The 17,796-nt window shown below is 40.5% G+C and overlaps 1 protein-coding gene across 1 annotated transcript in view; it reads left to right on the top strand.

The window, feature by feature from the left end:
• Positions 1-17,796, top strand: part of myo1d (myosin 1D) — a 549,120-nt gene that overhangs the window by 331,893 nt on the left and 199,431 nt on the right. The window lies entirely within an intron of this gene.

Below are 17,796 nucleotides of genomic sequence, written 5' to 3'. Positions count from 1 at the left end.
ATGGCGAACCCCATCCTTTTCCCTATCTATGTCATTGGTATCAACCTGCAAAATAACTTCCTGCTGGTCACTCCATTTTAGGAGCATTCTACAGTCGCTCCGAGAGACCCTTGGCACTGGCACAAGGGAGGCAACACAACATCCTGATATCTCGCTGACGGCTGCAGAAACATCTGTCTGTGCCCCAGACTAGATAGTCCCCAGAGAGTGCTGAGAGGCTATCCCCCCTATGGTATCCAAAATGGCTTACCAGTTTGAAATGGGGATAGCCACAGGAGACTCCTGCACTACCTGGCTACCTCTCCTACCATTCCTAGCAGTCAATCATCTACCCTGTATGTATCTGTGATGTCTCCACCCTGCTGAAGCTGCCATCCATCAGACCTCCTTGCTCTTGTAAACTCCTCATTGTCTCTAACTGCTGCTCCAACTGATCCATGCAGTCCAATAGGGTTCGCAACCAAACTCTTTCTGCAAATGTAGTCTCCAGGAACTTTCAAAATCTCCCACATCTGATAGGATAATGCACTCTTCCTATCAAAAGCTATTTCTGTCCCTTTAACAATCTGCAGTTCCAGAAATTACTTAAAAACAAACACACAGCATGCTTTGCTCAAAAAGTAGTATTAGCGTCGACTTACTGCACAAAAACAGTGCTGTGGGATAACTTAGTACCAATCATGAATACTAAAAGTCAATTGAGAGAGATCACAGTGTAAACTTGAGAAAAAAAGCCCTCGCGTTACTCACTATTATAGACTTACATTAAAAAGGATTAAAATTTATAAGTTATATAAGTCTTAAAAAATTAACTGATCAGGCTCAAAAACCAGAATAGTATTCTGTAGTTTCGGGCAGTGTTTTTTTTGTTCGAAATCAGTGAAACCTCTGCAGCTCGGTGATTAACTCCATTTAATCACTCAGGAAGCTTTTGTCTTCAAAAATGAAGATTATTTCTCACGTACTTCACATTACGTCTGAAGCACTTAACTCACCAATGCTATTTCTCTCACACAAAATTAGGTACCTTTGCTTGAAAAAAATGTTAACATCTTCACTTTTTGGTGCAGGACTAATGTTTCTTAATTGTTTTTATGCTTTGGCTGGTGTGAAATAATTAAAAACACACACATTCCTCAGCAGCTGCAAAGGTTGATGTGGTTGATCTGGCCAGAGTTGGGTTTCTCAGGTGAACTTGAAGGTGGATCAACTTAAAAGAAAGAGCCCTTCTTTCTCTCTTCCGGGTGTTTCAAATAGGTACATTAGCTGCATAGCAATCCGATGCCTTTTCTTGTAAATGCTCTTGATTGCCATTTTACATCATCTAATATATCTATTACCAAGGACAATGAGTGTTGCTTTATCATGTGACTGCCCATGAACAGTCAGGACAAGGTCCAAATAAGATTCTGTGGTAATTCCCATTTAGCAGTCTGGATATCATGCCTCGGTCATTTTGATTTTATTCAACCATTGGTCATTTTTTTTTGAAAGTGAAACTAACATATGTTACACTGAAGGTGTCGAATGTGATTTGTTTACTTTCAGCTGATCCACAGTGGCTCAATCAGAAAGTAGGCTGTCTTTGCTTTCTTAGATTAGATTAGACTTACAGTGTGGAAACAGGCCCTTCGGCCCAACAAGTCCACACCGACCCGCCGAAGCGCAACCCACCCATACCCTTACATTTACCCCTTACCTAACACTACGGGCAATTTAGCATGGCCAATTCACCTGACCCGCACATCTTTGTGACTGTGGGAGGAAACCGGAGCACCCGGAGGAAACCCACGCAGACACGGGGAGAACGTGCAAACTCCACACAGTCAGTCGCCTGAGTCGGGAATTGAACCCAGGTCTCTGGTGCTGTGAGGCAGCAGTGCTAACCACTGTGCCACCGTTCTCTAGAGATAGTGTAGTTTCTTCACCCATAAAAGGTACCAGGTGACCCTCAGAAGCCATGTTGATTTTTAGTCTTTAAAATGTAGGTTTTAGATTATAACTTTAATATTATCAAGGCGTTGCAAGCATTAATAACATGAAGGTTGCCCACTAGGGAGTAGTTGGAAACCCGGTATAGTTCTTTAAATACATTCTGTTAACTCTGACAGATTAGTCATTCTGATATCATAACCACTCTCCCTGAAGGAAAAGCCCCTAAAACCTGTATATAATACTTACTGATCTGACTTGTCTTGTATTCCTCATAACAGTGCTCAGTGTGACAAGTGCACCTCATTTCAAGTATGATTGCTTTATTTTAAACCTGTTTCCCCATCTGGGCTAGTAATTTGATGGATATTGAAAACTGTCAGTGCAGTTTAACAATTTGGAATATTAAAAAATAACTTGAATTTTCAGCAAATGTTGCAATGAGCATTAAATGTAAGAAACTGGCACTGGGTCAATTTCAGTATTTTGTCATCACTGATCTATGGTAAGAAGAAGTTAATGATCCTAATTAGAGAATGTAAATGGTCCAGATCCTATGTTAATTTAAATACATTAAATGTCACACTAGATCTGGCAATGATTGGCTCCAATGTCATATAAGTATGACTGGTGATTTTTAAAGCATTTGTTATTTTTTTCTCTTGAAAGATCTCTACTGCTCTCGTATTATTTTAAGATCTCATTGACCATGAGCTTCAACTCTCAGACTGAGGTAATTTCAGGCTATAGGTTTCAGCCTTCTCTGTATGGCGCTAAGTTTAAGTTCTATTATTTATTGGAAATGTTTTAATTCATAAAATGCTCTAATGTACCTTGGTAGTTGAAACAAAGTGTGCTGAAACGACATTGAACCAGGACGTGTCATTATGATGTTTATTGCTCCCCCTGAATTACATTTAAATAATGCACAGGAAATAAAGCACTCTTTATGGTTAATGTATGTAAATAATTCATTCTCCTCCAATTCCAAACCATGAAATTGAGTTCATGTTGAGATCAGTTTTGCCCAGTGCAGTATCCCAGTTGTCACTTGCTTTTAAGACCAATTTGATCTGACCCTGGCTGTTGCTGCAGATACAAAAGACAAATGTTCCCAGGCTTTGTCATTTCCTTAAATATCTCTGTGTAGTGTACTCTAAATATTTGCGCATTTATGTATCTCAGAGAGGTGGGTGAGGATATGTGATAATTTGACACCAAAATTAAGATTATATTGTTTCGTCTATTTCAAGAATTGTGTGAACTAATGTTCCAGAATATCAGGTTATAGTCAAGCAGCTTTATTTGGAAATACCAGCTTTTGGACCACTGCTCCATCATCTACAACCACCTGATGAAGGAGAACCACTCCAAAAGCTAGTGCTTTCAAATAAACCTGTTGGACTATAATCTGGTGTTGAGAGATTTTTAACTTTGTCCACCCCAGTCCAACACTGGCTCCTCCAAGTCATGGTGAACTAATGTGATTGTGATAAAGAAGTTTTCAACTTATCTGGGAGAAGATATTTATTTGTAGAAATTGATGGCTACAGAACAGAAGTGTACCAATGTATCCGCCATGTCAATGCCAGCTGTTCGCAATAGCAACTTAATTAGGCCTGTTTCCTTTCTATTTTTACCTAGCCCTGGAAATCTTTTCCCCTTTGATAATTACCTCATTCTCTTTTCAAAGCCAGGATTGAATTTGCCACCATCAAAGCGATGAAGAGTCTTAACATTCTTCAGGGCCCAATTTAATCCTGAGCCTCTGACTTGAATGCAGGAAATAGCAATTTCCCTGATCTGGGCAATGTCTCATGGCACAACACACAAACAGCAATATTGATTATAATTCTAAATCTACATTCACCACTTCAGTTGAACCTGATTTTGTAACTCAGCTGCAATCAGGAGGTCAAGACTGATATCTAAAAGGATAGTAAATCTATTTTTCCTTGTTTATGGATGTGGGCATCACTGACTAGGTGAGCATTTATTGCCCAGCCCTAATTGCTCTGGAGAAAATGGTGGTAAACTGTCATCTTGGACAGGTGCAGTCCATTTGGCATAAGAGCAATGCTTTTAAGAAGAAAGTTTCAGGCTCCAGAGACAGTGAAGGAACTTTGGTATGTTTTCAATTGGAAGAGATGTTGTTTAAGGAGCATTGGTGAGTTGCTGGAGTCCATTTTGCCATACGCTGCTGTTACTGTGCATTGGAGGTAAAGGGAGTTAATGTTGAAGATGTTGAATAGGAAACCACGGGCGTGAGCTGCTTTATCATGGATTGGGTTATGATTCTTGCGTGCTTTTGGAGCTGCACTCATCTAGGCCAATTGAGAGTGATCCATTATATTCAACTGTTACCCATTAAATTGTAATTAGAACTCATACAGCAACAGTTAGTTAAGTTTTGTTGAAAAATTAAAACCATGTTAAATGGGTGATAGTAAACCATTGCTCATTAACCTTCCTTTCTTTGTACCACAAAGTACCAATGATCCAGAATTTTATGGAGCAAATAAAAATGAAATTTTAAAGCAGACATTACCCAAAAATGGGTAGATGATCAGCACCAAGCCACTATTATCCTTGTGTAGAAAGGAGTTCTCCACCAGTTTCCCTGTGAATGTCAAGGAATTGTATTTGCAATGTCAAAAAAATTAAACTTAGCAAAAACTTTAGGGCTCTTATTCAATTTATGGATCATTTTAATGACTGGATTAATGTTCCTGCAATCACTGTCCACCTCAAAGGCCCAGAGAGTACAATTAAAAATATTGGGTCTCACTTCTGCAGGTACTGGTCTCATGCTTTGTTCAATGCAGAATTCTTTCAACCTGATGCCCCCTTCAGAAAATTCTGGACTAGTATAAAATAGTTATAATGAATTGAAGTGAAAATGTAATAAATTATTCGAGAGATATTTTTCAGTGTTTAAGTATCACAAAGGAAAACATAACCAGAGTCCCCCGCTTTCCTGTGACTCAATGTTGTGACACCTGGTACCTTCTTCATCTGAAATCAGTTACGGTTATGCAACTATAGTCATTTGAATCAAATGTTGTTGCAGTAAGTTCATATTTGCCAAGAGTAATGAGTGAGATCACCGTACCCTCCCACTCATGTTTGAGTTATTTTGTATCACTGTTCTAAGTTGAGTGCTACTGTAATCTTGATAACGCCCATAATATATTTCAGTTCTCATCATTTAAATTGCTGCTATATTACAATCAGCTCAATGTTAGTTGTTGTAACAAAGCAATGATTACCTCCAGTGACGGATAGAATAGAAGACATCCTAATGCTGGCCTAAAACTTTATAATAATACTCTGATATAGTTTTTGCTTGGATCCTTGTCTTTAAGTTTTGCCTTAAGGTTTTCCATTCATGGTTTTAAAGTGCACAATTAAAAATCTTCTACCAGTTAGAAACAAAATTAATGATTTACATTCATTGTCCAATGTACAATAACATAACACTTTGTTGCATTGGTTTCTACAAATTAACTGTATTTATGAAAAACATCAATACAATTGAATTTGTTATGCAAATTCATCAATATGCATCATTTTAAAAAAAAGATTTGGCAATGCTTGCTATTAATTCAAAATCTACATAGGGAGGAGATAAAGCCTCCAGTTTCCTGCATCTCATTTATTCTGCAAAAGCTGTTGAGCATTGGTTGGCGAGGTTACAAAAGAAACCATAGTTAAAAATAGACTGAGGATTCTTTTTAAAAGCAGGGAATAATACATGTTGAAGTTTCGGCTACTGAGTTTCAACTGCAGGATGGGGATGTTCAAGAAATGGTTTGCAAAAGAGAATACACATGAACCTGGAAACCGGAGTAATTAAGGGCAAGTAGAATGTGGTGACAGGATCTCCATACTAGAGAAGATGTGAGCAAGGGAGGTTTGTGTAGGTTGGAAATGTTGTAGTCTGGAGCTCAAGAAGCTGGCACTGAAGGCATTGAAGTTTAGATACAGTAAAAGTGTGGAATACATCAAGGGAAGTGGTAGTATATTCAAAGGTTGTACGTGACAGTCTTGAGAGCATTGCTGAACAGGAGGGCCAGCCATTGAGAGCACCTGGGGGCAACTCAGCCAACTGGAGGATTGGGGAGAGAGACAATAACGAGCATTCAAGATGAGAGGAGAAAGGTTTAACAGGGATGCATACAGAAAAGTACTTTACAAAGAAGGTAGTAGGTGCCTGGAACGTGTTGCCAGCAGAGATAGTAGAGGCAGGCACAGCAGATTCATTTAAGGACAGATGCATGAGAAGGTGGGGACCAACAGGATACAGATGCTTAGGAATTAGGCAATAGGTTAAGACAGTGGATTTGGATCAGCACAGGCTTGAAGGGCCGAAAAGCCTGTTCCTGCGCCGTACATTTTCTTTCTTCCTTTCTTTCAATAACAAGACAGCTTCAGTTCATGATGAGTTGGGAGGCTGATGGGGTCATTAGTGGAATTTGAGAAGTTTAAAGAAACTTGTAGACTGGTATTCAGTAGCTTTCTAAAAGACACGAATGAAGAAGAAAATGGATCCTTTTATAATCAGGAGGGGGTTTAAAGCTACATTTGCTGCAAGTCCAACTGCTTGTGCCTTTGACACTTCTAGCAACACTTATCAATTAGTTGCTGCATTCAGTGCACTTTATGCACTCAGTCCAACCATCAAGAATTAACCATCTGAAGTACACTGCTGAGAGTTGTACTCCTGTGTAATGGACATCTGCACCTAAATGCTTGACATTCCATCCTACACTACTTGTCATAAGTTGATGAACATTCACCACTTGAGCTTGAGAAGGCCAAAGACTGCTTAGCAAATAGCAAGATATTTGGCGATGATGGATCTCAGTTGAACTACTCAAGCAGAAAAAGTTGGATCTGTTGTCCCACCCTTATGACTTTATCCTCTAATGGAAAGTAGGTTCTCATTTACATGAAGTAGGTGATGTAAAAATCACCATCCTATTGCTTTTTTTAACAAGCTACAGAGGCGACTGCACCAACTACAGAAACATTTTTCTGCTTAGTGCCATGTGGAAGACATTTGCTGGGATCATAGTTAAAAGCCTCTTCTCTCATTGTGGACCAAGTGTACCTGGAGCATGTGTGGTTTCTGTACCAGTGCATCTGCTGTGGTTATAATCTTCAATGTCAGCAGCAAGAGGAATGCAGGGACTATGGTTACATTTACATTGTTGTCTGACTGTGAATCATGGACAACTTACAAATACCAAGAAAAGATGCTCAATAATTTCCATTTTTGCTGTTTGTAATTAAGTGTGGTTTTATTTTGGCTGGCTAAAATCACTAATAGATGCTGTTGTGGTAGATCGGCTTTGGTCTAGATGAATGGTGAAATTGGAATTAACGACGTGAATGGCTGACATCTGTTCCTGTAATCCTATTTCTTACAAGGGAAAGCATATTGGTGTTTCAGTGAAAGCTAAGTCTCCTAATCATGTTAGTGTTATGCTCCAAATGGAAATGCAGAAATTTGGAAAGAAAACAAGGGCACCAAATTGTATTAGGCAAAATTTAGAAAGAAAAGTGAGCTAACTCAAATTAATTTTTAAAAAGTTGTGATAATTAAAAGTAGCTAGGACATCATCCAATTAGATACGTTACAGGAGAAATGAGGAACAAGTAAAAGATGCTTAGAAACTGCCTTTCAGTTTCTGTTGAAACTGAATGTGTGCCGTTGGTCTGAAGTTTGGTTAATATTATGTCTATTTTCAGAAAGGGAAATAGAGCTAACTTTTGCATAATAAAAGTTTTTAGACCAATTAGTTTAATATCCATGGTAGAAAACGTTTTGAAACCAGAACATGAATTACTAAATATCCAGATGAAGAGGAAATAATTTGGTTATAGTTATTTCAGAAAGACCCACTTGGTTTAATGCGCCCTATCAAGCCAACAATGACAAGATGGAGCAGAGAAATGCAATTGGCTTTCAAAAGTCAAAGTACCAAGTTACTGAAGAATTTCAGGAATGTGACATTAGCAAATTGGATTAAACATATTAAAAGAAAAATAGTGAATGGGAATTTCTTGGAATGGCTTTGCTAGTCTATTCTGTTGGACAATTTCTGTATGTGTGTACATCAGTGATCTAGACACTGTTAGATAAAATAGTTTCCAAATTTGTCAATAATATTAAAATAGGGAAAACGTACAGAATAGTGCATAATGAAAGCACAAGGAAAAGTAAGCGGATTGTGATAGACTAGTGGAATAGCAAAGAAATGGTCATTGGATTTCTTTGTCTGTTTATGAGTATTTTAGGAAGATAAGTGATGATCATGCTTTGAAGAATGTCTAGATAATGTGGAACAGCAGAGGAGTCTGGTGTTTCAAGCTCATGATTTTCTTAACATTGAAAGCAGCATCTGAAGTCTGCAAGACCATGAAACAGTTCATGCAATATTGGGTTTGGTGGCAAGATGTATAGAATATAAAGTTGAAATATGATGCAAGTCTATATGAAACCTTTGGAAAACGTGCAATTTTGGCCTAGCGCTGTAGGAATGATATTAAGGCAATCAACCAGTACAAAACAGATTGAGAAATTTGCTGCTTTGCACACCGATACACAAAGGTGTCAAAAGAGCAATTGTTTTCTTTCCATCAGATTGAGATTTTATGCACGACAAAATAATATGAGGAATAGGAATATGAGTAGACGCATTAAGCCTCTTCGACTCTTCATTTTAATCATGGCTAATCTGTGGCCTCAATGCCACTTTTCTGCCTGCTTCCCATAATTCTCAGTTGCCTGAGACAATAAATGTCTATCACAATCTTAAGTATGTTCTATGTTACAGCATTCACAATCCTTAAGAGCTGACCCATTTATTCCCATTCCCTGGTGCTCTCCTTCCCTCCCTCCAAATATGGTCCGTACTAACCCCTGCCACTGCACCATGTCGCTTAACTCCTCATCCCAAAACGATTCTCTAGATGCCAAAACAGTTCCACAGATTTTGGACCTGTCCTGATCTCTACACACCCAGATCATGAAAATCTCTCAGGAGTGGAGTGATTTCTGGGCTGTTACCTCCACAAAATACAAACTGAACATTATCCCCTCTCCCCTTAAAATGGTCAGTGTTGTGTTTAAGGGTTGGGCTTCCAATTTCAGAGCTCATCAGCCATTTATACCACGATAGGGATGCTCCCTGTTGTGTATTATGGACCAGACTAAACCCCCACAAAATATATTAAGATGGTAACCTAGAACCTGACTTTTTCTTATTTTAAAAGTAAATGTAAGGTGTTGTATTCCAGATGCAATTCAATTAACATTAAGCAAACCACAATTTATTCATATGCTGCAGTTAAAATACAGCAAAAAAATGAAAAGAATTGGCCTTGCTGTAACTCTATTGGAAAACTTAACAGAATAATCAGAGATGTACAGCATGGAACCAGACTCTTTGGTGCAACCTGTCCATGCCGACCAGATATTCCAACCCAAACTAGTCCCACCTGCCAGCACCCAGCCCATATCCCTCTAAACTCATTCATCTGCCTCTTAAATGTTGCAATTGTACCAGTCTCCACTACTTCTACTGACAGCTTATTCCATACGCGTACCACCTCCTGTGTGAAAAGGTTGCCCCTTAGGTCTCTTTATATTTCCCCAGTTCCAATATAGTAACATCCTATAAACACACACTTTGGCAAAAGGCAAATTTAGAGCACAGGTTGTCTCACATGCAACTCCAGTTGTTCAAGAGGAAAAACATCATGAGAACCCTGAGGGAATATAGTATGGAGAGATATATTGCAACAACGACCCAGCACAACTACTGAAAAATTAAAAGTCCTAGTTCTGTGAGAGTTCGATCACACCCATTCAGGTCTGCCTTTATTGTTTCAACTTTTATAAATAAAAACACAATGTCTCACAATCTGCTTACTTTATTGGCTTTCAATGAACCTCTTGGCACCTTTGTCTTAAAAAGCCTTCTTTTTAAAAAAAAGAACTAGGACAAAATAGACGTCCTAAGGTCATAATATCATCACAATGGCAAGATCTCTAGATGTCTCTGCCTGTTTCTGTCTCTAGCTCATTCATCAACTGTAATGACGCAAAGAAAACAAACTTGAATTTGTCAAATTTTAATAAAATCAATATAAACATGTAGTCATTGAATAGAATCATGCAGCGTGGAAGTAAAATATTTGTTCTGTTGCAACTCTGCCAGCTCCTCAAAAGAGCTCACTAATTTTGTCCCATTTTCCAAGTTCTGTTTCATGTTTCTGCAAATTAAAAGATGTATATTTGAAGAGAATTGAAGATCCCATTGGATTCTGATTCCACAATCCTTTGATACAGCACAGATCTGAACAGCTGAGTGAAGGGAGTTCTTCTCCAGATCTCCTGATTATTTTAAAGTTCTGATAGCTGTTTACTGACCCATCTGTCAGAGGAAAAAGGTTTTCTTTCCATACCTTATTGAAAGTTTTCATGACTTTGAATACTTTTGTTATGCCTCATCTTCGCTTTCACTGCTCAAGAAATAATTCTAAATTCACTGCTTTATCCACAGAGTTGAACTTTCTTATCCCAGACACAGCCATAAATCTTTAATATACCCCTTTAAAAGCTGACATTCCCCTTAAGGTCTGGTACCCAGAATTACAATCTAGCTGAGGCAGAATGAAATTTCTAAAATATTTGTATGACTTCCTTGAGTTTGCATTCGGTGTGCCCCTCTTATAAGGCAAACATTGCAAATGCTTTCTTCTTTGAAATCTTCTAAGATTTGTGAACATATGCATCCAGGGCTGTTCTTAATTTGCACTCCCCTCAAAGTGGTGTTGTTTTGATTATACCACCTCTCCATGGTTGTTCCTCCAAAAGCACATCGCTTTTCTTTGTTATGGTGGGGGGCATCCAATGTTGCTCCAATAAGTATGTAAGTCAGCTTACTGAACTTAAAGGTTTGTTTTCAGATGTTTTGTCACCATACTAGGTAACATCATCATTGAGAGTCTCTGGTGAAGTGTTGGTGGTATGTCCCATCTCTCTGTTTATAGGTCTTTGTTTCTTAAGGTGGCTGATGTCATTTTTGGTTTTTTTTCAAGAAAAGGTATATAGACTTAGATCCTATGTGTTTATTGATGGAGTTCTGGTTAGAATGCTATGCATTTAAGAATTCTTGTGTGTGCCTTTGTTTCATCTGTCCTAAGTTGCGTATGTTGTCCCAATCAAAGTGGTGTCCTTCTTTGTCTGTATGTGTAGAAACTAGTAATAGTGGGTCGTGTCTTTTAGTGACCAATTGGTGTCCATGTACCCTAGTGGCAAGTTTCCTAACAGTCAGAAAATTCACAAAAGAGGAGGAGAATGGCAACAGTCTCCCATTCCTAGACGTGACAGTTGAACATACAGTTAATGGAGAGCTTCAAACTAGTGTCTACAGAAAAACAACACACACAGACCAACTACTTAACTTCAGAAACAATCATCCCAACAGCCACAAATGGAGCTGCGTCAAGACATTATTTCAATGAGCTACATCACACTGCAGGACCCAAGAACTACAAAAAGCAGAAGAAAAATATCTATACAATGTTTTCAAGAAAAACAGGTACCCAATAAACATAATTGTCCCTTCCTCAGAAACAAACCCAAACAAGCAGACACAACACAACCAAAAACTATAACCACATTACCATACATGAAAAACATATCAGAAATGACTTCCAGACAACTCTGACTCCTTGGCATCATGGCAGCCCACAAACCTACCAGCACCTTTAAACAGTGACCAATGAACCTAAAGGATCCAATCGATACTACCAGCAAAACTAATGTAATTTACAAGATACCATGCAAGAACTGTTTTTAAAAAAAAAACCACTACATTGGACAAACCAGCAGAAAACTTGGCATCAGGATACATGAACACCAACTGGCCACCAAAAGATACAACCCACTATCACTTGACAATGAAGGGCATTACTTTGGGGCAACTCACACATCCTAGGACGAGCGAAACAAAGACACGCATGAGAATTCTTAGAGTCATGGCATTCTAACCAGAACCCCATCAATAAACACATCGATTTAAATCCCAACTACCCTGTCTTGAAAAAAAGGAATCGGAAGTAAGATCACCCACCTCAAGAAACCAAGACCTATAATTACAGAGGCAGGACGTACCACCAGCACTTCACCAGAGATTCTCACTGATAATGTTACCTAATATGGTGACGAAACATCTGAAAGCCAACCTTCAACCTCAGCAAGCTAACTTAGTTACTTATCATCAATCTGAGCTATAAATCTTCTCAAAAATCACTAATTACTCATAATGTTTTAAATGAGATCTGACCAGAGCCTTACAAAGTCTGGGAAGTAAATCCCTGCTTTTATATTCTAGTCCTCTCAAGATGAGTGACAACATTGCATTTGGCCTTCTTACTATCGACTCAGCCTGCAAGTTTACCCTTTGCACTTCAGATTTCTGAATTTTCTCCCCATTTAGAAAATAGTCCGTGCTTCTATTCTTCCTACCAACGGGTATGATCTTTCACTTTCCCACATATTTCACCTGCCACTTCTTTGCCCACTCTCCAAACCTGTCGGAATTTTTCTGTAGCCTCCCCACCAGCTCAACACTACCAGCCCCTCCACCTATTTTTGTATCATCTGCAAACTTAGCCAGAATGCCCTCAGTTCGTTCGTCCAAATCATTAATGTATAAATTGAAAAGTTGTGGTTCCAACACTTTGTGGAACACCTCAAGTCACTAGCTTCCATCCTGAGAAGGATCCTTTTATCCCCACTCTCTACTTTCTGTCAAGTTTCTATCCATGCTAGTACCTGGCCCCTAACACCAGGAGCCTTTATCTTAGTCAGCAGTCTCCAGTGCAGCACCTTATCAAATGCCTTCTGGAAGTCCAGATAGATAACATCCATTGGCTCTCCTTGGTCTAACCTGCTGGTTATCTCATTAAAGAATTCAAACAGATTTATCAGGTATGCTTCCTTCTTAAACAGAGGGTTACATTGGCAAATTTTCAGTCCTCTGGGACCCTCCCTGACTCCAGTAATACCTGAAAGATCACTACTAAAGCCTTCACTATCTCTTCAACTATTTCCTCAGAACTTTAGGGTGTAGCCCATCTGGTCCAGGCAATTTATCTACTGTCAGACCTTTTAAGTTTTTATAGTAATTTTTTTTTGGTGATGGCCACCATACTCATCTCTGCATCATCACTCCACCCCACCGCCCCAACCATTCTCTTGAATATTTGGGATATTACTCATGTCTTCTACCATGAAGACTGATGCAAAGAACTAATTCAGTTCCTCAGCCATTTCTTTGTTTCCTATTGCTACTACTTCAGCATTATACTCCCAACACAGAGTCACCAGGAAGACTGTGCAATCACTGGGAGCTTAGGCAAGTTGGGGAGGGAGGCATTGCTGTGACTCGTTCCAGCCATTTTAACAAGGGGCTGCTTTGTGGTTGAGGTGCAGCTGGTTAGATCTAAGAGAGGGCCAAAGTGAATACCAGGCTTTGAGGAGGGCAAGCAGTAACAAGGTGAGGCTACAACTTTTGTTTCTTCTCTTAGTCTAATAGTTGTTAAAGAGGCAGAGATGGCAGTCATTGTAGTGGTATGCTCCTGCCAGCTGTGGGAGATCAGGGAGCAGGTGACTACGGGCCTGGTGACTCGAGATTACTTAGTGTGGAAACAGGCCCTTCGACCCAACAAATCCACACAGACCCGCCAAAGCGCAACCCACCCAGACCCATTCCCCTACATTTATCCCTTCACCGAACACTACAGGCAGTTTAGCATGGCCAATTCACCTAACCTGCACATTTTTGGACTGTGGGAGGAAACCGGAGCACCCAGAGGAAACCCACGCAGACGCTAGGAGAATGTGCAAACTCCACACAGTCGGTCGCCTGAGGCGGGAATTGAACCCAGGTCTCTGGCGTTGTGAGGCAGCAGTGCTTACCACTGTGCCGCCGGTAGTGTAGGAATCTCTTTTGGCTATCCCCCGTTCTCACAAATATAACATTTTGGATTTCTTTGGAGGGATAGCCTCTTGGAAAAATAACGGCAGCAGCCAGGGCACTGCGACGAGCTCTGCTGTAACAAAAAAAGGGTATGGCAAAGTTCAAGCGAGCCATCGAGATAAGGGACCCTAGTCAGGAGCACAGGCAGGCTTTCTTTTTGCAGCCCCAACTGAGTTTCCAGGATGATGTCTTTTGTCCCTGGTGCCAGGGTCATTGTACACATTGGTGCTAACTGCACAGGTGGAAAAAAAAGGATGAGGTCCTACAGAGTGAGTATAGTCAGTTAGGCAGGAGGTTAATAAACAGCAGCTCACAGGTAGTAATCTCTGGATTACTCCCAGTGTCACATGATAGTGGGAGTACAAATAGGAAGATAGGACAGAAAAATGTGTGGCTAAGCTGGTGCAGGGGGCAGGGATTCAGATTTTGGATCATTGGGATTAGGAGAGTTTAAACTAGTCTGGCAGGGGTTGAGACCCTAAGCGGTAGTAAGACAAGGGAGATGGTTAACGCTGGTACAGAAGTTAAACAGAACAAGTTAAATAGACAAAGCAGGCAAGTGCTTGGCAGAGAACAAGGGAAGACTGCTGAATCAAAATTTTTTTTTACGGCAAGAGACCTGGCAGGTAAGGCAGGTTAACTCAGAGCATGGATGGGAACATGAGGTATCATAAAGCTATTATGGAAACCTGGCTGAGGGAGGGAAATAATTGGCAGCTCAGTGTTCCAGGATATAGATGCTGTAGGAAGAATACAAGGGGAGGCAAAAGAGGAGGGGGTCTGGTGTTTTTATGATGGAAAATATCATGGCAGTACTTAGTGGGGTTTTTCCTGGGGGATCATCCAGTCAAGCTATCTGGGACTGAGAAGTAAGATCACAGTGATCATTTTGAGCGGGATTATACTTTCGGCTCCCCAGCAGAAAATTGAGCAAATATCTATATAGAGCGTAGATAGCTGTAAGAATAAAATGATTGTAATAGTAGGGGATTTTACTTTTCCAAACATAGACTGGGACTGCCAAAGTGTTCAGGGCTTGAATGGGGAAGAATTTGAGTATGTTCAAGAAAACTTTCTCAATCAATGTGGCAGTGTGGAGGAACAGAGGGATCTTGGGATCTGTATCCATAGATCCCTCAAAGTTGCCGCCCAGGTTGATAGGCTTGTTAAGAAAGTGTATGGTGTGTTTGCTTTCATTAGCAGTGTGGTTGAGTTTAAGAGCAGTGAGGTTATCGTGCAGCTCTATAGAGCCTGGTTCGACCACACTTGGAATATTCTAGTCACCTCATTATAGGAAAGATGTGGATGCCTCAGAGAGTTCAGAGGAGATTTACCAGGATGCTGCCAGGACTGGAGGGCATGTCTTAAGAAAAAAGGTTGAGGGAACTAAAGGCTTTTCTCATTGGAGTAAAGAAGGATGAGAGGTGACTTGATAAAGGTGTACAAGATGTTGAGAGGCATAAATAGAGTGGATAGCCAGAGACTTGTAGATTAGACTTACAGTGTGGAAACAGGCCCTTCGGCCCAACAAGTCCACACCGACCCGCCGAAGCGCGACCCACCCATACCCCTACATTTACCCCTTACCTAACACTACGGGCAATTTAGCATGGCCAATTCACCTGACCCGCACATCTTTGGACTGTGGGAGGAAACCGGAGCACCCGGAGGAAACCCACGCAGACACGGGGAGAACGTGCAAACTCCACACAGTCTGTCGCCTGAGTCGGGAATTGAACCCGGGTCTCAGGCACTGTGAGGCAGCAGTGCTAACCACTGTGCTACCGTGCCGCCCACGGTGTAGCATTGTGGAAATGTCTATCTCAAGGGGACAAAATTTAAAGGTAATTGGAGGATGGTTTTGGGGAGATGTCAGAAGTTGGCTCTTCACACAGTGTGTGGTGGGTGCATGGAATGCACTGCCGCCAGTGGTAGTAGAGTCAGATACATTTGGGACACTTAAATGACTCTTGGATAGGCACATGGAAGATAGTATAATGAAGGGTGTGTAGGTTAGTCTGACCTTAGAGTAGGATAAAAGGCCGGCACAACACCGAGGGCCAAAGGGCCTGTACTATACTGTGCTGTTCTATGTAGACAGCCTGACTAGTAAAAGGGCTACGTAACTGAGATGTTAATAAGGGAGCACTTTGAGACCAGTGACCGTAATTCTATTAATTTTATGGCCCGCTGTCAAGGAAAAGCCGCTATCAAAGATCCAACCCTCCCTGGCAATGTTCTTCTACAACCTCTACCATCAGGGAGAAGGTACAGAAGCCTGAACACACGCACCAGCTGATTTCGAGACAGTTTCTACCCTACTGTTGTTAGAATACTAAATAGACTCTCAAACTCTTAACATTCACCTGTACCTGTGTTTTTTTGTTTTTGCCGCTGTTTACCTTATCTATACTACTTAACTCTGTGCTCTGCCTGTATTGCTCACATGACAAAGCTTATAACTGTACCTAGGTACGTGTGACAATAAAATCAGTTCAATTCAGTTATGGAAAAGGATACATCTGGTCCACAGTAAAGGGCCGTCTGGCAAGTGGAAGACTTTCAAAAGCAAGATAACGAGTCCAGGGCCAGCATGTTTGTGTTGGTGTGAAGGGCAAGGCTGGCAGGAGTTGGGAACACTGGATGAAAGCTATTACTTTCTGAAAGCTAGTGTTTTCAAATAAACCCACAGAACTATAACCTGGTGTTGTCCAATTCAGTCCAACACCAGTACCTCCACATTATAAGTATTGAGGCTCTGGTGAAGAGGAAAAAAAGGAAGAGTATGTCAGATATGAAAAACTGGGTTCAAGTAAATCCCTTGAATATAGGGGTGTAGGAATACAGTTAAGAGGGAAATCAGAAGGGTAATAAGGGGACATGAGACACCTTTGCTAGATAGGAAAATCTGAATTGAATCCACAACTATATTAAGGGAAAAAGAGTAACTATGAGGAGAATAGGGCCCTTAAAGATCAATGAGGCCATCTATGTGTGGAACCACAGGATTTCAGTAAGGTGTTGATAAGGTTCCCCACAGTAGGCTATTGCACAAAATTCAGAGGATTGAGGGTGATTTAGTGGTTTGGGTCAGAAATTGACTAGCTGAAAGAAGGCAGGGTGTTGGTTGATGGGAAATATTCATTCTGGAGTTCCGTTACTCGGGTGTGCCACAAGGATCTGTTTTGGGTCCACTGTTGCTTGTCATTTTTATAAAAGACCGATGAACCTAATGTCCGTGGTGAGTAAATTGTTGGAGGGGTTGCTGAGAGACAGGACCTATATGCATTTGGAAAGGCTGATTTGGGATAGTCAGTATGAGCTGTGTGTTTGGGCACTGATGTCTCTCAAACTTGATTGAGTTTTTTGAAGAAGTGACAAAGAAAGTAGCTGAAAGGAGAGCAGTAGATATTGTCTACTTGGACTTTAGCAAGGTCTTAAGCAAGGTTCTGCACAGTAGACTGGTTAATAAGGTTAGATCACATGGGATCCAGAGAAAGCTGGCCAGTTGGATACAAAATTGACTATACGCTAGGAGACAGTGGTGGTAGAGGGTTGATATAGAGTGATAGTGATACAGCATGAAAATAGACCCTTTGGTCCTATTCATCCATGCTGACCTAATTTCCCAAACTGAGTTCCACTTACCTGCACTTGGCCTAAATGCCTGTAAACTTTTCCAATTCATGAACCTTATCTAAAAGTCTTTAAACATTGTGACTGTACTTGCATCTAGCACTTCCTCTGCTGTTCAGACTGGAGGCCTGTGACCAGGCAGTATGTTACAAGGGTCGCTTCTGGGTCC

The sequence above is a fragment of the Hemiscyllium ocellatum genome, chromosome 32, assembly GCF_020745735.1.
Source record: "Hemiscyllium ocellatum isolate sHemOce1 chromosome 32, sHemOce1.pat.X.cur, whole genome shotgun sequence".
Taxonomy (NCBI): Eukaryota; Metazoa; Chordata; class Chondrichthyes; order Orectolobiformes; family Hemiscylliidae; genus Hemiscyllium; species Hemiscyllium ocellatum.
This window is presented reverse-complemented; position numbering and strand designations above follow the sequence as displayed.